The sequence below is a fragment of the Adiantum capillus-veneris genome, chromosome 20, assembly GCF_014529385.1.
Source record: "Adiantum capillus-veneris isolate H3 chromosome 20, ASM1452938v2, whole genome shotgun sequence".
In the NCBI taxonomy this organism is placed as follows: Eukaryota; Viridiplantae; Streptophyta; class Polypodiopsida; order Polypodiales; family Pteridaceae; genus Adiantum; species Adiantum capillus-veneris.
In genome coordinates this window covers 16876514-16887920 of record NC_140950.1, presented here as the reverse complement: position 1 = coordinate 16887920, position 11407 = coordinate 16876514, and positions in this window count along the sequence as shown.

Here is an 11407-nt window from a genome sequence, read left to right as displayed (position 1 = left end):
ACTCCTCCTCCTCCTTGGTTGTACTGTGCAAGGCACCTTTATGGCAAGTATGGCCCTGCACAATTGAATTCCATGAAGGCAATGCCAAGGCCGCAACACACATGATGTCATAAAAATCAATATCTAATTCTCCTAAATGATTTTCTCATGTTAAATTGATCATTTAATATGGGGAAGTGCAAGGGAGAAAAAGCTAGAATATTGGTTAAGCTAGCAGATCGGACACAGTAGGGATCCAAAGGGGGGGGCATCTGTAAAAGAGCCATGTAAAACAATGGGCTTAAAAGACCCTAAGGTTCAGCCCATTAAGACTTCCAAAATGCTAAGGTTCCAAAATTCAAAGGTTGTGTCCAAAGGTCAAACATTGGGGGAATTGGATGCTTTGTGTGTGTTCCAAAAGTCTTTGGCAATCCCTACATAGGAGGGGGCGAGCCTTGCAAATAGGGGATGAGAGAGAAACTCACACACACACACACAAGCTTCCTTTACACAAAGGGAATGAAGGACACATGTCAGCTCCCTAGCCCAGATGCTCACAAGGTGTACCCAATTCCTATTGGATGGCCTTGAAGGTGGACCAATGAGAATTAGGCTAGAGTTAATCTAGTTTAATTAAATTAAAAACGCTTAATAAAAGAACCAATAAGAATTAAGCTCTCTAGAAGACTATTGGACAGTCTCCCAAGTGGACCAATGAGAATTCAGCAGCCCAATGGCTTGCCTGATTCCTATTGTCCAGGAGGCAAAGGGGTCTAATGAGAGTTTAGTTGAATTAAATAATTACCTAAAGCTCTCACAAAAGGGGAAAGGGGGACACATGTAAGAAGGCTATCACTTATGCTCTTGATTACCATTGGCTAAGCCTGGGGAGGTCCAATAGGATGCTAGCAAGATCAAATAGCAAGAGGGGTCGACCAAGAGAGAGAGGGGGCGGATTTTTCAAAGGCATTATCACCTACACACTCACACTAGCTCATATGTGAAGTAAAGAAGACTCTCTCTCCTTCTCAAGCTTTAATGGAAAGCTTATCACCTACTCCAAGCTTGTGAGAAGGGAGGCCTACACCAACAACTCTTGGCTTTGTGATGCAAATCCAACCAAGAGCCAAGCTTCAATGCATGCTCATCTCCTCTACCATGCTAATTACTAAGCTAAGCTATGCTAATATGAGTGATTATGTGAGGAGATGTACATCTTTCTCGTAAGAATACTCCTTCCTCTCAATCTACTCCCATACCCCTCTAGCTCTCACCATCTTCGAAGGTGTATGAGGTCTTGGGTCTGAGACCGTAAGGGAATTGATGTTGTGTTTGATAAGTGTTTTGCGTAGTGCATGAAGTTTCCATCTTCATTGCATTAGCTAGTATTGAAGAAACACAAGAAATTGTATTGTAAAATGTCTCTCTTGATGGGAGAAACCATAATACAAAGCTTTTTGGAGGGGGGACCAGCTCCATGCAAATCCGGTCCTCAACTGTTGTCAATTGCTTAATCTCTCTCTCTTTTGAAGTATTGTACATGCTATCTAACTAGGTGTTATGCTTTTTGTTGCTTTCTCCACCCAAGCACTCTTGTTACTCTCATTAGGAATCTATTCTAATGAAATGCTCACTATGTTCATGCTATTTTCCGCTACACACAAGTTACTATGCCATTAAATGTTACATTGGTATCAGAGCACAAGGTTTCTCTTTCTTGCTCAAGAAGGGAGGTCCTGAAGCTAGCTATAAATGGTTGGTACTATTAATTGCATGTGAGTAAGTAGAATAGGGATTTTTCAGCCTTGCAGTGCGCCTGTCTTTGTGCAGTTAAAGGGGCATCACTGTCGAGAGCTATGGTCTTAATAGTGGAGTCCTACGGGGCTTGCCTGCAGCTTTGCCTACAGCTTAACCACTATTGAGCTATTAGAAGCTTAACAGGAGCCGGTGCTGTTTTGGTGTTGAACGACCCTCCCTTCTATTCCTTGCAATTAATGGTATTCGAGCCATGGGTACAGTAGCTTGAGAGCTTTTTCTAAAGGGGTAAAGAGGAGTAGCAACTAGGGCTTGAAGTGCCAAAGTACACCTAAAAGTTGTTAGAATGGCTTACAATAGTAAAGAGAGTGAAATTAATGTTGATAACTTTGATTTTGCTAATGAGCAAGCTACTAATGATGCCCCAATGCTTGTTAACTATCTTGTTTCTAGGATTCAACAAGCCATGGGCAATCCATCCCTCCAAAGTGAAGTGCAACGACGGCTTCGTGCTCATGGGATTCTCCAAGCTCCCCACCATGACGGGAGAACACCTAGGAAGCCTCCTTGCGAGACTTCCAAAAGAGGTCTCTCTCCAATTCGGGAAGAAGAAGAGGATCCCTATGAAGGGCTCATAAATTCGCTCCTTGATGACGCACTCCTTCTCAAAGGAGAACTCAAGAGCCTCCACCGAAGGAACGAGAAAGAAGTGAGTCTCCCGCCACCTCGACAGAGATGGCTCCATGAAGACGGCCGGTTAAACACTCTCCATCACCTCCAAAACGGAGAAGACCATCACATACTTCTCCACACCATACTTCAAAGAGGGATGACAAAAAGCAAGAGAAGAAAAATGTGAGAAAGAGGACACCATCTTCTTCATCCTCTTCCTCTTATGAAAGTGATGGTCAAGACAACGAAGATCAAGGCAAGAAAAAGGCGAGAAAGAGGTCACTCTCTTCTCCATCTTCCTCAAACTCTTCATCTTCTGGAGAAAGTGATGGTGCAACCTTTGAACCATAAAAAAGAAGAGTCCATAGGAAATCCTATGCCGCGTGGAAGAGGTCATCCAAGCTCAAGAAGTTCAAAGAGGGAGGGAAGAGCATCTCTTTCCTTACCTATGATGGCACTTTTGGTGCTACGGACAAAGTCTTGGCCTTTATTCAACAATTTGATGCGGCGTTCGGAGATGAGGGCTTCACGGAGTCCTCTAAGCTACGCCATGTAGCTATGCACTTTCAAAAGTCCACCAGACAATGGTGGTCTAGCCTACGGGCAAACGGTGAAGCTCAACGAACATGGAAAGCTTTAAGAGTTTCCATTGTGAAGCAGTTTTTGGCCACCGATGCCAAAGACAAACTACTCACCGAATGGCGAAGCTTAAAGCTCTCTCCCTATGAATCTATCCACACATATGTAGACAAGTTTTGGGACCTACAACTCAAAGCCACTGTCTTCAAAACGTTGGATTTTGAAGAGCAAAAGCAGTAATTTTGTGCGGGCTTAACATAAAAAATGGCGGAGTATGTCAACTCCCAAAGGCCACGCACCATATTGGCAGTAATACATCATACTATGGTGGCCTCTTGAATCAATTTCCAAACAGGGGCTAAGAGGAATTCTAAGCCCCTTGAAAACAAGGGTTTCAATGAGCCTAAGGGGAAGGACAATGTCCAAAAGTCTCCTAAGGGAAACTCCAACAAAGCTAAAGAGACGGGAGTTTATAAAGGCAAAAACAAACTTTCTCCTAAAGAGCTTGGGTGTTATCTCAAGGATAACCAATGTTTCAAGTGCGGCGAACAAGGGCATGCGTACCGCGCTTGTCCCCAAAATAACAACTGCCATGATCCTCCTAGAGCTAGCTTGGTCAAAATCCAAGAGGAGGAGGCTCACCACAAAGGATCTCCTCTATGCCATGCTTGGGAAAAGGTAAGAAAACAGGATGCTTTTATTCTCTTTGACCCAGGTTCTACTCATAATTTTATATCTATAGAGTTGGCCACCAAGCTAGGCATACAAACCTACGAGATGGGAGATGTCCTACCTGCAGACGGTGCTTTCAAGGGGCAAGAAGCTTCAGTCACTCCCTTAATCGGGAAATTGAGGCTCCATGTCCAAATCTATGTGGACAAAGAGAACTTCTTTATCTCTCCTCTCAAGCATGAGGATGTAATCCTAGGGGCACCATGGTTTGATCGCATGGTTGCCAATGTTAAATTCCCTGAAAGGAGAATCTCCTTTAAGGTCAGGGAAAAAGATATGTATATAGATGCTAAGGAAATGGGCAACACTATACCCATTGTACATACACAAGCTTTCAACAAGCCAATAAAGAGCTCTATTTCCGTGTACATGATTTTTGTCAAAGATTCTCAAAATGAACCTAATGTTTTAGCAAAGAAAATCAAAAGGAATTAGAGTTATCCAATTTTCTCAAGGGGTCTCAAGATGTCTTTATTGACGACTTCCCTTGTGAGATACCTCCTAAACGAGGCAATGATGACCATGCATTGAACTTCTTCCAGGAAGTTCACTGCCTAACAAACCTCCTTATAGAGTTTCTCAAGCTCAACAAGAGGAGATTATGCAACAAGTGCATGAGTTAGTTGAGAAGGGCATGGTTAGGCCTAGCTCATCTCCATTTTGTTCTCCTGTGCTTCTAGTGCAAAAGAAAGATGGCACATATCGTATGTGTATCAACTATAGAGCACTAAATAGGATCACTATCAAGAATAGGTTTCCCGTTCCACGGGTAGAAGACCTATTTGATAAGCTACAAGAGTCCACCTACTTCAATAGGATTGACCTAAAAAGTGGCTATCATCAAATAAGGATAGTTGATCAAGACATTGTAAAGACCGCATTTTGCACTACGTTTGGTCTTTAAGAATACATTGTCATGCCTTTTGGCTTGACCAATGCACCAGCCACATTCAACAGCTTGATGGAGAAGCTATTCACGCCTCACCGAATGTTTATTGGAGTGTTCTTTGATGATATCATCATCTACTCTAATTCATTAGACGAACACAAGCGACACCTCTAGGTAATATTTCAAATTCTAAGAGAGAATAAACTTTATGTTAATCGAAAGAAATTTCCAAACGGGGGCTAAAAGAAATAATAAGCCCACGGAAAACAAGGGTTCCAATGACCCTAAGGGGAAGGACAATGTCCAAAAGTCTCCTAAGGGCAACTCCAACAAAGCTAAAGAGAAGGGAGTTTACAAAGGTAAGAACAAACTCTCTTCTGAAGAGCTTGAGCGTTATCGCAAGGATAACCGGTGTTTCAAGTGCGGCGAACAAGGGCATGCGTACCGCGCTTGTCCCCAAAAGAACAACCGCCAAGATCCTTCTAGAGCTTCCTTGGTTGAAATCCAAGAGGAGGAGACTCACCAAACTCATCACAAAGGATCTCCTCTATGCCATGCTTGGGGAAAGGTAAGAGAACATGATGCTTTTATTCTCTTTGACCCTGGTTCTACTCACAATTTTATATCTATAGAGTTGGCCACCAATCTAGTCATACAAGCCTACGAGATGGGAGATGTCCTACCCGCAGACAGTGCTTTCAAGGAGCAAGAAGCTTCAGTCACTCCCTTAATCGGGAAATTGAGGCTTCATGTTCAAAGCTATGTGGACAAAGAGGACTTCTTTATCTCTCCTCTCAAGCATGAGGATGTAATCCTAGGGGCACCATGGTTTGACAGCCTGGCTGCCAATGTTAAATTTCCTGAAAGGAGAATCTCATTTAAGTTCAGGGAAAAAGACATGTATATAGATGCTAAGGAAATGAGCAACACTATCCCCATTGTACATACACCAGCTTTCAACAGGTCAATAAAGAGCTCTATTTCCGTGTACATGATTTTTGTTAAAGATTCTCAAAATGAACCTAATGCTTTAGCAAAAGAAGATAAAAGCAACCAAAAGGAATTAGAGTTATCCAATTTTCTCAAGGGGTTTCAAGATGTTTTTATTGACGACATCCCTTGTGAGCTACCTCCTAAACGAGGTAATGATGACCATGCAATTGAACTTCTTCCAGGAAGTTCACCGCCTAACAAACTTCCTTATAGAGTTTCTCAAGCTCAACAAGAGGAGATTATGCGGCAAGTGCATGAGTTAGTTGAGAAGGGCATGGTTAGGCCTAGCTCATCTCCATTTTGCTCACTTGTGCTATTAGTGCAAAAGAAAGACGGCACATATCGTATGTGTGTCGACTATAGAGCACTAAATAGGATCACTATCAAGAATAGGTTTCCCGTTCCACGAGTAGAAGACCTATTTGATAAGCTACAAGGATCGACCTACTTCAGTAGGATTGACCTAAAAAGTGGCTATCATCAAATACGGATAGTTGATCAATACATTGTAAAGACCGCATTTCGCACCACATTTGGTCTTTACGAATACATTGTCATGCCTTTTGGCTTGACCAATGCACCAGCCACATTCAACCGCTTGATGGAGAAGCTGTTCAGGCCCAATCGAACCTTCACTAGAGTGTTCTTTGATGATATTATCATCTACTATAATTCATTAGACGAACACAAGCAACACCTCCAGGTAATATTTCAAGTTTTAAGAGAGAATAAACTTTATGTTAATCGAAAGAAAAGTGAATTTTTCTTGCAAGAGATTCAGTATTTAGGTCACATTATCTCTCAAGATGGCATCCAAATGTATCCATCAAAGTTAGAGGTAATAAAAGGATGGCCTAAACCAAAGAATCTTCATGAGTTAGGAAGCTTTATAGGTATGTGAGCATACTATAGACGCTTCATAGAAAAGTTCTCACTAATAGCAGGAACATTACATAACCTAACAAAGAAAAATGTTAGGTACACATGGTCTGCCAAAGAGAACAATGCTTTCGAAAAGCTTTTCGAAAAGCTTATCTCTCAACCTATGCTTACACTACCGGATCTCTCAAAGCCATCTGAGGTCCAATGTGACACTTGTGGTGATTGCCTTGGAGCTGTTTTGCTTCAAGAAGGGCACACCATAGGCTATGAAAGTCGAAGGCTCGACTCTGTTGAGCAAGCTCTAGGCATATATGAAAAGGAACTCCTTGCAGTTCTACATGCCTTAGACTCATGGAAGCACTATTTATTGGGGACTCCTTTCATTCTGCGAACGGATCACCAAAGTCTTAAGTACTTCATGATGCAGACCAAGCTCTCCGACAAACAAATGAGGTGAGAAAATTTTCTTCGCAATTTAATTTTCATATTGCTCACATTGCTAGCAAGCATAATCATGTAGCCGATGCACTCTCAAGACGGCCGAGAGTGAATGCGGTTTCCATAGCAACTCACAATGATCTATCTTCTATGATAGATGAGTATGCTATTGATCCCGATTTTAGAGATGTGATTTCAGCCCTTGCACAGGGGAAGAAAGAGGAACCATTTACTTTACAAGATGGTTATCTTCTCTATGGCAATAGACTATGTGTTACTAACTCACTACGTGAGAAAGTAATGTATGAATCTCATGCTCCTCCTTATGCAGGGCATAGAGGGATTCAGTCTACCCTAAAAGGGATTAAAACATATTTCTATTGGCCTACCATGAAAGCAAACATACAAGAGTATGTTTCTAAATGTGTGGTATGCCAAAAGACGAAGTTTGATAGACGGAAGCAACTTGGATTGCTTCAACCTTTGCCAATCCCTAATTCACCATGGGAGAGCATATCCATGGATTTTATCTTTGGATTGCCTAAGTCTCTCCATGGGATTATGGGAATATGGATGATAGTAGACAGGTTCAGTAAACAATCTCATTTTATACCTGTCAAAAAGACTATCAAAGCCCATCAAATGGCAACCCTCTTCATTTCACAAATCTTCAAGTACCAAGGCTTGCCAATGTCCATAGTGTCGGATAGAGATCCTAGAATGACCCGTAACTTATGGAAGGGTCTCTTTGAGAATTTAGGAACAAGGCTAAACTTCTCTTCGGCCTATCACCCGCAAACGGATGGCCAAAGTGAAATAGCTAACCTAACAATTCTCGATCTACTAAAAGCCTATGTAAAAGAAGTAGATCAAAGATCGCAATGGGAGAAGTACTTACCCTTAGTGGAGTATGCCTACAATAACACTGTACATACTTCCACGGGAAAAGCACCTTTTGAGGTAATTGAGGGAAGATCAAAAAGTCCCTTGCTACTTAAGGTACACGGGAAGATCTTCGCTGGAGATGAGTATAGCCAAGACCTACAAGAATCTTTCCAAAAGATTAAGGATGATATCTCTATCTCACAGCAAAGGCAAAAGGCTGCTACTGACAAGCACAGAAGAGCCCAAGCCTTTAAAGAAAATGATTGGGTCTTACTCAAATTTCCCAAGCCTCGATTAAGGCACATGACGGGCAAGAATCCTACAGGACACCAAAAGTACTTTGCTAAGTTAGCAAAAAGGTACTATGGTCCCTTCCAGATTCTTAGGCCAATCAATGAGATAGCCTATCAAGTTTCCCAACCATTGGCTCATACACAATGCTTTCCATGTGAGCCTACTAAAGCCTTACAAAGGAGAGCCACCTCAAGAACCAACTATTGAAGACCCACCAGAGATCGAGGACCAAGAAGAGGTGCTGCAGCCCGAGTCGACATGAAGACAAGGTACTAAGAGGCGGAAAGACTATCCGACGATATCTTATTAAGTTTAAGAATTATCCTTTTGAAGATGCTATATGGATGCAAGGCATACAATTAAAGGATAACCTAAACCTTGTCAATGCTTACAATGCTTCCCAAGAGTAAGCAAATGTACAAATGTTAAAAATGAACAAAATTTTTGTCTTATAAGACTCTCTTTTTCTTTATTGTGCACAAAAATGAAGTAGTATGCATGCTTAGATCAAGTTTGCGGAGACGACGTCTCCCGAACACCAAGTAGAGCTTGTCACTCTACTATGGAAGATGATAGGACTAATGTGCAAACATGCTTGCGGCACCCTCAGGCTCTCAAGCGCCAAATGGACTAGTCATCCGTTGTGGAATGATGCCGTAGGGTAACATAGGGATCCTCTACCCGCTAAGAAAAGGACTAATGAATATGCTTTATCTTCTCTACCCCATAGTCGAGGACGACTATGATTTCAAGAGAAAGGTAGTGTCATAATAATCAATATCTATTTCTCCTAAATGATTTTCTCATGTTAAACTGATCATTTAATATGGGGAAGTACCAGGGGAGAAAAAGCTAGAATATTGGTTAAGCTAGCAGAACGGACACAGTAGGGATCCAAAGGAGGGAAAATAGGGATCCAAAGGGGGGCCATCTGTAAAAGAGCCATGTGCAACAATTGGCTTAAAAGACCCTAAGGTTCAGCCCATTAAGACTTCCAAAATGCTAAGGTTCCAAAATTCAAAGGTTGTGTCCAAAGGTCAAACATTGGGGGAATTGGATGCTTTGTGTGTGTCCCAAAAGTCTTTGGCAATCCCTACATAGGAGGGGGCGAGCCTTGCAAGTAGGGGATGAGAGAGAAACTCACACACACACGCACACACATAAGCTTCCTTTACACAAAGGGAATAAGGGACACATGTCAGCTCCCTAGCCCAGATGCCCACAAGGTGTACCCAATTCCTATTGGATGGCCTTGGAGGTGGACCAATGAGAATTAGGCTAGAGTTAATCTAGTTTAATTAATTTAAAAACGCTTAATAAAAGAACCAGGAAGAATTAAGCTCTCTAGAAGACTATTGGACAGTCTCCCAAGGGGACCAATGAGCATTCAGCAGCCCAATGGCTTGCCTAATTCCTATTGGCCAGCATGCAAAGGGGTCCAATGAGAGTTTAGTTGAATTAAATAATTACCTAAAGCTCTCACAAAAGGGGAAAGGGGGACACATGTCAGAATGCTATCACTTATGCTGCTTAATTACCATTGGCTAAGCTTGGGGAGGTCCAATAGGATCCTAGCAAGAGCAAATAGCAAGAGGGGTCGACCAAGAGAGAGAGGGGGCGTATTTTTCAAAGGCATTATCACCTACACACTCACACTAGCTCATATGTGAAGTAAAGACAATAGGAAAAGTTTGGACTCAAAAATGGGCCTTGTAAGAATTGTTGATGTGGCATAGCTTTCAAAAAGTGGGGATCGGTAAATTTTTTGCAAATAAGATCCAAACTTGTCGGAGGTTGGATATTTAGAATCTACTCTTCAAATGCTATCTATTGATATATAGCATGCATGTATCGGACATTGCCTTCATGTAGATCTAGAAAAAGGTGATTTTAGATTACGGTAACGGTAACAAAACCTGGCTGATTGAAAAAAAATGGCATAACTTTCATATTCGGACCTTGGCTCTTTAGAATCCATTTTTCAAGAACTTTCCAATGATAGGTCATATCATGGGGTTCTAAGCAATATTTAGAGGGGTCTACCGGGTTGCTTTCTTTTGTACAACTTTGATGATGTGGCACTCTTAAAAGGCCCAAAAATGAGTTCAAAATTTTCCTAATGAGACTCTCTCTCCTTCTCAAGCTTTAATAGAAAGCTTATCACCTACTCCAAGCTTGTGAGAAGGGAGGCCTACACCAACAACTCTTGGCTTTGTGATGCAAATCCAACCAAGAGCCAAGCTTCAATGCATGCTCATCTCCTCTACCATGCTAATTACTAAGCTAAGCTATGCTAATATGAGTGATTATGTGAGGAGATGTACATCTTTCTCGTAAGAATACTCCTTCTTCCTCTCAATCTACTCCCATACCCCGCTAGCTCTCACCATCTTCGAAGGTGTGTGAGGTCTTGGGTCTGAGACCGTGAGGGAATTAATGTTGTGTTTGATAAGTGTTTTGCGTAGTGCATGAAGTTTCCATCTTCATTGCACTAGCTAGTATTGAAGGAACACAAGAAATTGTATTGTAAAATGTCTCTCTTGATGGGAGAAACCATAATACAAAGCCTTTTGGAGGGGGGACCGGCTCCATGCAAATCCGGTCCTCAACTGTTGTCAATTGCTTAATTTCTCTCTCTTTTGAAGTATTGTTCAAGCTATCTAACTAGGTGTTATGCTTTTTGTTGCTTTCTCCACCCAAGCACTCTTGTTAATCTCATTAGGAATCTATTCTAATGAAATGCTCACTATGTTCATGCTATTTTCCGCTACACACAAGTTACTAGGCCATTAAATGTTACACCCGAAGTGCCCAGTCTGTTCAAGGGAGCGCTTGACCCTTACTGAGAGGAGGAAGAAGTCGCGGTTCAGCCCGCATAACAAGTACAGCCCCAGGTTCGCATATGGAAGTTGAAGCTCGTAGCTCATGAAGCCAATTATGCCAAGCCCCGCAAGCGCTTGAACTTAACTGAGAGGAGAAAGTTGTTGCAGTTGAAGCCTCGCACCTCATGAAGGCAATGCCAAACCTGCAACTCAAGGCACTATAGCTCAAGGAAGCGCTTGAGCTTATTAATTGAGAGGAGGAAGAAGCTCCAGACATGCCCGCAATTCAAGAACTGGCTATCCATGGTGACCTGGCTGTCCATGTGTAAGTGGCATGGGCCACATGGGTGCGCTCAAGAAAGTGTACAGGACTTTTAGATCCCATGGCTTCAAGCATTTGTAGCCAGGTGGATCAGAGTCCTGTCATTTTAAGATATAATATAGATATAGATAATATAGATGTACTTATCACGTGGGTTCAAGCAAA